This window comes from Octopus sinensis, linkage group LG1 (assembly GCF_006345805.1).
Source record: "Octopus sinensis linkage group LG1, ASM634580v1, whole genome shotgun sequence".
Classification (NCBI taxonomy): domain Eukaryota; kingdom Metazoa; phylum Mollusca; class Cephalopoda; order Octopoda; family Octopodidae; genus Octopus; species Octopus sinensis.
Genome location: NC_042997.1, coordinates 211483617 through 211497228, shown reverse-complemented (window position 1 = coordinate 211497228; position 13612 = coordinate 211483617). Strand labels below are relative to the sequence as shown.

Below are 13612 nucleotides of genomic sequence, written 5' to 3'. Positions count from 1 at the left end.
TTATCTCATAGCTTAAACATTTTGATAACGTGATTATCTTTTTAGCATGACATTGTAGGGCAGGTGTTCCAGAGGCTGGATCTTTCCAGTTTAAATATAAAACAAGTTATATGATTGGGCCAGATTTGGCCAGTCTAAACGCTAAAAGGTTAATTGACCACATTGTGCAAGGTAATAAGGTTTACGTGTGTGTTTTTGAGAATGTACAAAATGTATTTACATATTTAACAAAGTCCTACTACAGTGCAACACTCCCAAAAGCACACAAGAATAAACTCATACAGGAAATGCACAATAAAATGAACAAAGCCCAACAACATGTACAAAAGAAGCCCAGTAACCATCAGAAGAACACAACTACGCTACACACACAACACACAATACAAACACTAATACAAGAAAAGACTTAGTTCAAACCTCATAACAAGCACGCGGAATTCTGTTCTTGATTCGACGGTCATTCGGAATGCTCACAGCAGCCATATTCCTACCGCTCTATGTCACGCTGGTGAGACCCATATTGGAGTACGGGATTCAAGCCTCTTCTCCTTATCTCCTCAAAGACATACAGCATCTCGAAAGAGTCCAGAAGCTGGCTACCCGCATGGTTCTTGGTCTCAAGAATTTGTCTTATGAAGAAAGGCTGAAGACGCTCGACCTTTATTCTCTAGAAAAACGACGACGCCGTGGTGATCTCATTCTTGCTCACAACATCATAAGTGGAAAGTGTAACCTCTCGAAAGAGCTGTTCTTCACTCCTGCTCCAGAGCGTCGGCTGCGGGGTCATTCCGAAAAGCTCTATCTGCGACGATTTCATCTCAATCGAAGGAGAGGGGCTTTCTCCGCCCGGGTTGCGGATCCGTGGAATAAGCTGCCAGACGAGATGGTGAAGATGCCGACGACCGCTCAGTTCAAAGTCTCCCTTGACCTCAAGTGGCCTGAACTCTTTACATGAACACCACCCTGTACATAACTCCATGCCCCCCTACATGGCCTTGGTTTTTGCTTTTTGAGCCAAAAAAAATAACTAAAAGAAAGGGCTATAGAAAAGGGATTTCAACGCTTTGGGTAGAGAAGGGTTTGTTTAAAGTGACTGAGCACAGAAGTTAGTTGATCAAGCTAATGTTTATAGAAGAAAGTGGATGACAGAATTGGAGGTGGAAGGGATCACGAGAGAACTGGAAAAGAAAGACCAGGCAGTGGGAAAGACAAACAACAACATAAGAGATACAGCTCAAACCAAAGAAGAACCTAAAGAAAAAAATAACAATAGTGCTACCAATAAGGAAGGGACAACTGGCACCAACGACTTAAGTGATTTAAGTGAGGAAGATCAGAAGATTTTAGATGTGTTGCAGGAATTCATGAGTAAAGAAGTAAGAAAAAGATTGCTCTCTTTAAAGGGTACCAACAGAAGAATGTTGCTAGATATGACTAAGAAAGTAGATTCTGTTATCAGTAGGATAGATACTAAAACACAGAAGACACTCACTTATTGATCTCTATCGGAGGAGTAGTAGTTACTAAAAGATTAGATATTCCACAAGGACAAATTAGAAAAAAGCAAGTGTGAAAAAGGAAATTACAAAATAAGGAGAAGACTTTAAGACAAGATCTGAGTAGAATAGAAACCTGGAAACTGAACAAGATAGGAAACACAAGATTCAAATCTTCTCTTGGGAAAAGATACTTAGTCAAAGAGAAAGAAGGATTTGGGACAATAATAAAAGATTTGAAACAATGTGTAACAACAATAGCAGGCAAGCTCTCCAGATATCAGAAAACAAACAGATCAGTATCAACAGAATAAATGACTTGAGACAGACCAGAAGAGATTTTATAACCAAATAAATAGTGGAGAAGAAAGTACTGAAGATGAGGAACCTAATGCAGAAGAAGCTAGAATGTTCTGGAGTATTATTTGGTGTAAGCCAGACAATCAAAAGGAGATGCAGGGTAGTTAAAGAAAACAAAGGAAGAAGTAGCCAGATCTAAGATTAACTCGCGCATTAATGAGTAATGTGTTAGGAAGAATGCTAAATTTGAAGGGCCCAGGACCAGAAGGCATCCAATTACCAAATGGCCAGATATAAAAATCATTAAAAGAAGGAGAGAGTTATAAGTATCTTGGAGTATTAGGATCTGACAGAGTACTACAGAAATGAAAAGGAAAATTGAGAAGGAGGAGGAAGCTAATGAAGTCAAAACTAAATGGTCGGAATCTAGTGAAGGCTGTAAATACTTGGGCAGTATTTTTACTTAGCAGCTTTTGTGATAAAAAGTGAACTAGCAAAGCTAGACAGAAGAACTAGGGTCTCCCTCTTCCACAGGTACCATCCATTTTCAGTGATCAGCACTTCTTTATGCAGCTGTCCTCATTCATGCACATCACATGTCCAAACCAAAGTAGTCTTCTCTCTTGCATACTACATTTGATATGCCCAACTTTTCTCTCAACACATTTGCACTTTGCCGTACATGTGCACTGTTGTTGCACATCCAACGGTGCATACCACCTTAATTTCTCTCCAGTCTACACGTCTTCTGTATTCAGAGCCCATGTCTCACTACCATGGAGTATAGCCATTCGCACACAAGCACCATATAGTCTACCTTTCACTCTGAGAGAGAGGGTCCTTTTTGTTGCTAACAGAGGTAATAGTTCTCTGAACTTCACCCACCCAATTCTTATTCTAGAAACAATATTTTCAGAGCATCCTCCACCATTGCTAATTTGGTCACCTAGGTAACAGAAACTATCTACAACCTCAAGAGAACCTCCTGGGTTTTTGAGAGAATCTAAGTCCCGTGTGCTCTTAGTGCTTATTGTTCCTGCACATCTGCCACATACAAAGACAATTTTATCTCTTAATCTACCTGTGATTCCACTGCCCACAGTTTACACTGGATACAGTACAAGGAATTTCTTCCAACTCCTTTCCTTCTTATGGAGCGGCACCATTTACCTGAAGGAAAGAGAGTTTTATCTTCCTTCTTACTAACAACCACTTTGGTTTTAATAATAATAATAATAATTCTTTCATTTATTTGCCACAAGTGTGAAGGATGAGGGGAATAATACAAAGATAGACATAAAGTGCTGGGGTATACATATAATGGAATTGTAGGGAATACGACCGTATGTTGAGGTTGGTGACATAGGTAAGTCACACGGTCGCATTCCTAGCGAAATAAGATAAGCCATAAATGCAATTTTATACAATGCAGTGCCAACAGAATTTAGATGAATTGACGACAAGCCGTTCCACTGTTTGAGGGATAGATATTATTTTATTTACAATGGGTTAATGTTAGAAGGTTGTGAGGGCTAGCAAGCATTGTGTATGTGTGCGTACAACACGTGTTTGTGTCTGTGTGTTCGTGTGTGTGACAGATACAATAAGGGTGAATGCGTGTGGCATAGTAGGTACAGAGCATAGAGTTAATAATAGATTTACTGTTCATGAGGTACACGAAGTGTAAGAGCTCAATATCAAGATGTTGTGTCTCGGAGCTGAGATTAGTTGAATCACTTGTTGTGCTTATCTTTTGATATAGATATTCTTTCAGATATATATACTGCAACTGGTTTTCCGTGGTGAGATTTTCACCTAACAGCATGAGTTGAATCTATAGTTATCTTGTGTACAAGTTAAATCTTCGTAGATAGAGACGATGTTGGCGATGACGTTATGTCTGTCGCTTGGTTTACTATAGCGTCTTCATATCATGTTTTGCTTGGTTATTTTTCTCTTGATATAGATATTGTTGTGAATAGTTCAGTTCACGGTACTTCTTGACCTACTTTGCTGGCTTGGAGACTGAAAGTCTACAATACAAAGTTATAGTCCTTTGTTTTAGAAAGAGTAATGAGCTTTTAGGGGACCTTTGGCCTTTTGCCAGTCAGGGAGAGTTCGTTGTAAACACCCCTTAAAAATAAGCAGTTCAGTTTGTGAGTGGCAGTCGGCATTTGGGATTCAGGGCAAGCAGTTGGTAGTTTGGATTTAGCAGTGGCTGTTCTGCTGGTGACAGTGTACTGAGAGATGACAGGAAGACAGTCATGAGAGAGTGAACAGTTGGGATTGTACAGCGAGTTAGTAATGGTTTGTTCTGCTGTGACAGAGAGAGATATACAGCGGATTAGGCGGCCAATAGAGATGGACTACAATGTGAGGCATTGGCTGATGTAACGGTATGTGTTAATTGTATGTTTTGATATGTGAAGAAAAAGAATCGATGTATTGAAATGTAAAAGAAATGAACATTGTGTTACAGAACTGTTAAAGAAAGAGAGAGACTCTGTTGTAGTCTTTAATGAACATTGAACTGTATATGCCTTTAATGTGATTTGAACTGTAACGTTAATGTGATTTGAAACAGAACTGTTTTCTCCGGACTGTATATTGCATCAATCTGAACTGATATTGTACCCGGATGCTGTTGTTATATTGTATCTGCATGTTTAAATGCTTTGATCTGTTGTATACCTATTTCTTGCATGTGCTATCTTTAAATGTACTTGATGTTGTAATAGTCATATAAACTAGTAGGTTAAATGTAAGCCAATTGCCTTCCGCTGTATTTCTTTGTGTCTCTCTCGGTTGCCTCTGTGTCTTTTCCTGCTGTTGTTGTTGTTGTCTCTCTCCTCTCTGAGTTCCGTGGCGAACATTCGACGATCGATCGGGCCTGGTCAATCATCGTCGCTTGACTTGTTGGGATCCCGGGTTCGAGTTCGGGCGACGGCAGGTGGGATTCCGTAGCAACTTTCGGGGGTCCCGTATTCTTTCAGATATATATACTGCAACTGTTTTTCCGTGGTGAGATTTTCACCTAACAGCATGAGTTGAATCTGTAGTTATCTTGTGTACAAGTTAAATCTTCGTAGATAGAGACGATGTTGGCGATGACGTTATGTCTGTCGCTTGGTTTACTATAGCGTCTTCATATCATGTTTTGCTTGGTTATTTTTCTCTTGATATAGATATTCTTTCAGATATATATACTGCAACTGTTTTTCCGTGGTGAGATTTTCACACTAACAGTATGAGTTGAATCTGTGAAGTTGGTGTGTACATGTCTGAAGTGGACGATGGTGATGGCGACTTGAAGTTGGTACAATGATGGTGACGACGGCGGCGGAGATAGAAATTGGTTTTCTGTTGCGGGTGTACATTAGCGTCGTCGTGGCTGATCGTCTGTCGCTGTGACTGGAACATGTTGAGTAGCTCTGTGGTCAGAGGTTAGCCCTTATAAGGACTGGAACCAAAGATGCAAGTATACTGAAAACACTCCCTTATATAGAAGTAAGGTGACTCAACAGAGCCTAGGAAATGGGACCTTAACCAAAGGCCGTGATTGGTTGGCTTTGGCCAGTGGCACGAAATAAGTAGGGAGAAAGACCGCGCTTAGATGCCAACCAATCAAAATAGTGGACACAACAAGGTTAAACTAGCCAAAGATGTTTGTAATCTCAAACGAGATCATTCCTAATATTTCTCTCAAACAGTGAAGATAGCAATGAAGAAAACAATATTGCTACAGAATGATAAAAAAAAGGAAAGAAATTAAGTATACATGACATACACTGAAAAAGAAGGGACATCTGCATAGCATACAAGGGTTTAAAAAAAAAGCGGCAGGGAGGATGATACAGGAAGGCCTCTAGGGATAATCAAGGAACCCCACTGTCCGAGATTTCCATGAAACCCCTCTCCAGTTCCTTCTCTCCGACTCACAGGTCTACACTTAGAGACCATCCACTGTTGCCATTTTTGCAACTTTCACCCACCTTTCAATAAACTCACTCGAGGACAGCCCTTCTCTCTTCACTCTCACTTTCCTTTTCAAGTGAAACTTGAGGAAGTCAATGAGAGCTCTGCCAAAGAGGAATGGATCTGTCCTCAGGCCTTTCAGCCTTGTCCACCAAACAACCTCTTTTGCCATAGCCACCAGACAAAGGAAAACTGCCTTGCCTACTTGATTGAAGGAGGACGGTAGTGCAATCATCACTACAGACTCGGCTGACAGATGGATCCGTCCCACACGTTACAGCAGCTGTTCAACATAACTCCACAAGTCAGCAATGCCTGGACACTAAACAAGAGCATGCAAAATGGTTTCGTCACTCTGCATGCACCTCGGACAAGCCCGTCTGACAGCACATCTGAGCCTGCAGAGTTTATCTTGAACTGGTAGTGCCCCCCTCCCCAGTAGCACTGCCAGGCCAAGGACAACTGAAAATTACCCATGATAGTTCCCGACCGGAAAGTCCTCCGTAACAGACTAGTCAGTTCATTCTCATCAGTGCACAGAGTCTCCCTGAGAACATTGTTGCACTTCCCCACCACTAATCCTGAATAAATTTTCAAGGCAGAACATCCACCAATCCCATTGTCTGACATTCTGGGTGCCAGGTGCCCACTCTCAGTCTTTTCTTCACCCTGGGCTGTTGCTCTGTGATGGAGACAAGCCTCACAAACGGAGCCCACACACACTCAGTGTCTAGGAATCCTTGCAGATGGTGTAACCTAAGAGTATGTCTGTGTATTAGGAAGGCATACCTAATCTGCCACCGAGAGGATAGTGACAACAGGCCAACCGCCTGAACAGTGGAATATACCTCTTCCACAAGAATTTAAATAAGAGAGAACTATCAGGCTAATGGTTCTTTAAAAAATAGTACTGACCTTAAATGCAGATTCTGCAACACATTTCCTGAAACAGTCAACCATCTCGTTTCAGGATGTCCTCAGTTGACACAAAATAAATACAAAAACTGCCATGATAGGGTTAGAGTAGTATTTACATTGGATAATATGTAAACACTACAAAATCAGCACTTGCCTGCTTACTGGTATGAACATCATCCAAAACTAGTCATTAAGGATAAAAATATCACTATCCTCTGGGATTTCACAAACAGAATGATCCATGCAAATCAACCGGACATAATTATTAAAGACAGAGAAGAAAATACTTTAGGACTAATAGATGCAAGTGTTCCCACTGATAAAAATATATCATCATCATCATCGTTTAACGTCCGTTTTCCATGCTAGCATGGGTTGGACGGTTCAACTGGGGTCTGGAAAGCCAGAAGGCTGCACCAGGCCCAGTCTGATCTGGCAGTGTTTCCACAGCTGGATGCCCTTCCTAACGCCAACCACTCCGTGAGTGTAGAGGGTGCTTTTTACGTGCCACCGGCATAGGTGCCAGGGGAGTCTGGCATCGGTCAAGAAATTTGACGAATTAAGTAAATATAAGGAGCTGTTAATTGAAATAGAAAGGATGTGGAATCTTAAAACGAGAACTGTTCCTGTTATTGTAGGTGCCCTAGGTATAATAAAAAAAAATGGGATGTCAGAAACATCTAGATAAGATCCCAGAAGAACCATGTCTCAGAGAAATCCATAAGATTGTGTTGGCAAGTACTGCTGACATCCTTAGAAAAACCCAATCAATTTAAATGTCTGTGTTGTATTACATGAGGCTATTTCACTACTGCCCTTGCCTCTTCCCCTCCTCACGTTTTCAGTTATTCTGTAACATCTCATCTCTACTAGAAACAGAGAAACTTTCAAAAAGACAAAGATCTAGAAAAGAGGTAACTTGAATGTGGAATCTAAAACCAGGAACAATTCCTATCATAATAGGCGCATTAGGTATGATGAAAGAACATTCAGACAAATGCATAAGACAGAGCTGTGCTGGGGAGTGAAGTGAAAGCATGTGATAAAAATAAAACTACTGAATAATAATAATAATAATAATAATAATAATAATAATAATAATAATAATAATATTAATGGTTTCAAATTTTGCCGTAAGGGCAGCCATTTTGGTGAGGGCGAAGGGTCAATTTCATTGACCTCAGTGATAATAATAATAATAATAATTGTTGGCACCCTTTTGTCTCGGGAGACAATGGAGTTGCGCATAAACTAATCCAGTCTGGTTTTTACATTTCATGTCCTCTCCAGTTTCCTCTCCAATTTTGCGCAGGCCTGGGCTAGATGTAAGAAAATCCTGCATCGTCAGGATTCCTCTCTCGACCTTGCTGATGTAGTCCAAAGGAATGCAGAGCATTACGTTTGGCACCGGCTTGGTTGCAGGAGCTGCCGGAAGAGTGTCGAGTCGAACACTAAACCACCTACGGGGCTCCACTCCGGATTTCTTTGAAAGTTGTCTCCTTTCCGTAACCCTGGATAGGGGCCCATACTGGGTACTGTCAGCCAGAGCCAGCTGAGCCCGAGACTTGTGTCAGGCAGGATCGTAACTCCGTGAAGTAGTGAAGAAAATCGCTACCCACTACCTATAATAATAAGAATAACAACAACAACAACAATAATCATTTCTACTAAAGGCACAATGCCTCAAATTTCTAGGGAGGGGAAGTAGTCGATTACAATGACCCCCCAGTGTTTCACTGGGACTTAATTTATCGACCTCCAAAAGGATGAAAGGCAAAGTTGACCTCACCGGAATTTGAACTAAGAATGTCACAATGGGTGAATTTCATCCAGCATGCTAACGATTCTGCCAGCTTATCACTTTCATAATAATAATAATAATAATAATAATAAGTCACAGGCAGTGGCTCTCATGGCTTCTGATCTTAACTGATTGGAAGTGTTATCATGTACATTGTTTTGTCTTGGTATAAAAGATGGGCTACAGCAAATATTCTGCTCAATACCACAGATTTGCTTGACAGTTGTTGGACCTTAACCAGTTGAGCATGTCCCTTAGTGGCTTACGAAATGTGCATCTCTGATCACGGGCAGAAGTAGTGGGGGAGCATTATAGCCATGTGTTGAGAGGGATTCTTTGGGGTTTGGCTAACTCACGTTCGGAAACAAAGGTGTTTCATTCAACATCCTTAAACAACCCTTAATCAGGGACCTTTTCAGCAGGATGGGCTACTTGATCTCAATCGAAGGAGAGGAGCTTTCTCCGTCCGGGTTGCGGATCCGTGGAACAAGCTGCCAGACGAGATGGTGAAGATGCCAACGACCGCTTTGTTCAAAGCCTCCCTTGACCTCAAGTGGCCTGAACTCTTTACATGAACACCACCCTGTACTTAACTCCATGTCCCCCTACATGGCCTTGCTATTTGCTTTTGAGCCAAATTAACTAACTAACTAACTAACTAACTAAAACTCTAACTGAGCCTCCACCTGCAAGGTCATGCAACGTTTATTTTGATATGAGATCACCATGTCGCGCACATGTGGTTGCGATGCATGTCCCTAGTGTACCCTTATCAGACGGGTAGTCATGATGGGTATACTGGGCTTTCTATATTTTACCCCAGTGTCACCTTGATGGCATGCACTGCTCTCTCATTCAATAATAATAATTTTTTTATTGACCACAAAGAGTTTACACTAAGAAAAACATTGTGGACAATACAGGACAAATAAAATGAGGGGTTACAGGAAAGCAGTATAAATAATGAGAAGCAATTGATTATAACAAGATTCTGCAAAAGGGGTAGATCTTCTAGAACTACTCGTGGAAACCCTACAAATCCACGCCAGTCCTGACCACCAGAGTAAGGGCTCTCCCCACTTTGTCTACAGGCATATGCTTAGAGTAAACCCATTCACTTGGACCATTCTTGCAACATTCACACACCTTTCAATAAAATTGTTAGGGGGTGTGCAGAACTTCCTTATCAAGTAAAGCTTCAAAAAGTTGAGGAGGGCTTAGTCAAAGAGGAAAGTGTTTGTCCTCAATCCTTTCAACCTGGCTCACCACACAACCTCTTTCGTTAAGGTTATCAAGCAAAAGAGAAAACAGCTTGGCCTTGCCGGCCAAAGGAAGGTGGCAGGACTATCTTCACAATGGGCTCAGTCAATAGAAGAAGAAGGAAAAGAAGAAGAAGAAAAGGAAGGTGAAGAAGATGAAGAAGAAAAGGAAGAAGAAAATAGTGAATAAAAGAACTAATAAATGTGTCAAGTCAAGATCCTTCATGCTTCACCAAAAATGTCAAAATGAAAGCAAGAAAACCCGTAACAGAAAATTAATCGCAGCCAAAACAGCTGACGTTCTTTTTGAAACGCACCTCTCCAACAAAATGACGCCTAATTTTTTTTTTTTAATATGAAAATGGGAAATATATCCAAAATGAATGAAGTATGCAAAAAAATTTTTTTAATATTTTAAAATATTTTATACTAAAAAATAAAACAAACGGAAATATTCGCGAATATTAAGAAACATGGGGAGGTAACTTACTTTACCAGTCGTTAATGATACGAGGGGCGAAATAGCCACTGAGTTATATGTTTTGTCATTTATTTTCTCTGTAAACTGATAACAAAACTTGCATACGACTTAAACATATTTATTTCTGTCGTTTATCAGAACATCATAAAATGGGCGAAAGTAAAGCGAGTTCACACCACCGAACTAACCAGTTTGCGCAGTAAAAAAATCTGGTTAAAAGCAATCAAGAATTTACAAAACGATATTGTCGGTGTGTGGGGACCCTCTTGCCGCCCTTTTTTCCGAACCAAAATAAGGGATTTGCTGCATATTAGGAAGTCGGGGTACCTGATCGCAAGCAAAAAATCGTTTTTTTATTTTCTTAGTGAAAATCGTGCGGGTATTAATATAGAAATATACCCTTACATACGCACGAACGTTTATACCAGTGGGTTTCAACCAGGGTTCCGCCAGTATAGTCCAGGGGTTCCGCAAGAAGTTACAAAACTGCTAAAATCAGAAGTAATTTTTAATTCACCTGTGCATGAGACAATTAAATTATTGCACAGGGGTTCCTCGAGCCAGTGGAATGTTTCCTTGGGGTTCCGCTCCAGCAAAAAGTTTGAAAAGCACTGGTTTATACAGACACATAAATGAAATCACGTAAATACATATACACATACATTATATATACACACACAAAAATACATGTACATACGTACACACACATACATACATACAAAAAATGCATGTACGAGGGGCGTTCAATAAGTAATGCCCCTGACCCACTTCCCATAGCAGTAGAGCAACGAAACTTGGCACAGTCTTTTTCTACATAGGAACCACCCAGAGTTACGCATTTCTCCCATCGTTTGATGTGGCTCTGGAGACCGTTTTGTAGAAGAACCCAGCTTGGTCCTCCAACCTCAACGTGACTTCAGAAATCAAGGCTGCATCATCTGGGAAACGCTTTCCTTTCAAAAACAACTTCATGATTGGGAAGAGGTGAAAATCAGAGGGTGCAAGGTCAGGAAAGTATGGGGAGGAGTTCATAGCCATACGCCTGTGCTTCTGATCTGGCGACAAGCGAGATGTGGACCGGAGCGTTGTCCTGCAGGAGGAGGATGCCTTTGCTGATCTTGCCCCGCCTCTTGATTTTGATAACTTCTCTTAATTTCCTCAAAAGTGAAGCATAATAGGCTCCTGCAATTGTGGTACCCTTTGCCAGGAAATCTGTCATCACTACTTTGTCCTGGTCCCAGAAGACTGTGAGCATGACCTTTCCAGCGGAGGGCTGCACCCTTGCCTTCTTTGGAGGGGGTGAGTCGCGGTGCTTCCACTGCATTGACTGGGCTTTGGTCTCTGGATCATCGTGATGGACCCAGGTTTCATCCTGTGTAATCAGTCTTATGAAATATTTTGACTCATCTTCTTGGCACATCTTCAAATTCACCCTCGAGCACTCGACGCGTTCTTGCTTCTGGAAAGGCGTGAGCAACCTGGGAATCCAACTGGCAGACACCTTTTGCATATGCAAATGGTCATGAATGATAGTTTCCACAGACCCGGTACTAATCTTGACCTCATGGGCTATTTGGCGAATAGTTATGCGTCGATCTTCCAAAATGGCAGCCTCAACTTGACGGACAGATGCCTCATCAATGGCAGAAGGGGTCGACCAGATCTGGGAGCTGTTTCCACAGAGTTCCGACCATGTTTGAATTCACGATGCCAGCGTTTTACAAGGTCATATGATGGGGCATCATTACCATAAGTTACTTTCATTTCATCAAAAGTCTCCCGTGGTGTGCGTCCTTTCAAATACAAAAACCGGATCACTGCTCGACACTCAACAGGCTCCATTTCACACTTGACTTGGTTCAAACACCTGTAAATCAGAAACCACAATTAATTCAGTGCTGTAATTTGCCACTTCCTCTATAGAGATATAAATGATTGCACATGCAAAATTTCAGCTAGATCAAACAGCTGCAAGTGGGTCAGAGGCATTACTTATTGAACGTCCCTCGTATATATTCTTTTATTTATTTCATTCATTTAACAGCGCTCATGCTGGAGCACTGCCTTTAGTCGAAGAAGTCGATCCCAGGACTTATTCTTTGTAAGCCTAGTACTTATTCTATCGTTTTCCTTTGCTGAACCGCTAAGTAACGGGGATGTAAACACACCATCAACGGTTGTGAAGCGATGGTGGTGGGGAGACAAACACACACACACACACACACACATATATATATATATATACATTATTTACATTTGACGGATATTTGTTCCTCATCTTGTTTCTTGTTAACATGCTTCGGCTGATATACCCTCCAACCTTCTTCAGGTGTCTTGGGGAAATTTCAAACCTGACTTCTCATTCCTAAGGTATTTTGTTATGTTGTTGTTATTATTATTAATAAGGTCACTGCCTGAAATCGAACTCGAAATCTTGGGCTTAGTAGCCCGCGCTCTGAACCACTACGCCCGTGGCATGTGGTGTAGTGGTTCAGAGCGCGGGCTATTAACCCCAAGATTCCGGGTTCGATTCCAGGCAGTGACCATAATAATAATAACAATAACTACAATAACAACATCGAAAAATACCTTAGGAATGAGAACACAGGTTCGAAATTTCCCCAAGACACCTGAAGAAGGTTGGAGGGTATATCAGCCGAAACATGTTAACAACAAACAAAATGAGGGACAAATATCCGTCAAATGTAAATAATATACATAATTCCTCAATATATCTCTTATTATAAAAGGCAGATTTTATCTGCCTCCCTTTGTCACTTATAGAAATCTACAATATAGGATTTCTTCAATTACAATTTACCTAGCATTTTTAAGAGTAGAATGCATCGGGTCATGCCAGGTCCAGTTTTTAAAATTTAAACTCCAATTAAGCAAAATTTACAGAAAAGTCACATTCTAGTGTGTATGTCAAATGCTTTACTTAATGTGGTTTACACCACACGCATACGCACACACACAGTGTGCAACGAATAAAATGAAAGTAAATAGCGACAGAGTGATTTGAGGAAGACTAAACTGAAAGTATTTAAACCACTACTCAAAAAATAAAAAAAACACAGCAAACAGAAACAAATAAATACATAACGATTTACTCCTCACACAATTTCTTCAATTAGAGTTTACCTAAGATTTTTCAAAGTACTCCATTCGGTCATGCCATAATATATTTCTTTCAATTTCACCCCCAATTAAGACAAAATTCGAGAAAACTCAATATTTTAACATTTCACTCCGAAAGCATTGATGTACATGTGTGCGTGCGTGAGTGTGTGTGTGTGAGTGTGTGTTTGATGGGTTGTGCGACACAGAAAGTGTGGTGTGTAAGTGAAGTGCTTTTGTTAGTGTGTGTAAAGAGACAGAG

General features: G+C 40.8%; 1 protein-coding gene across 1 annotated transcript in view; it reads right to left on the bottom strand.

The window, feature by feature from the left end:
* The window catches only part of LOC115219010 (protein mono-ADP-ribosyltransferase PARP14-like), a 61804-nt gene that overhangs the window by 41928 nt on the left and 6264 nt on the right, over window positions 1–13612 (bottom strand). The gene's annotated exons all lie outside the window — the stretch shown is intronic.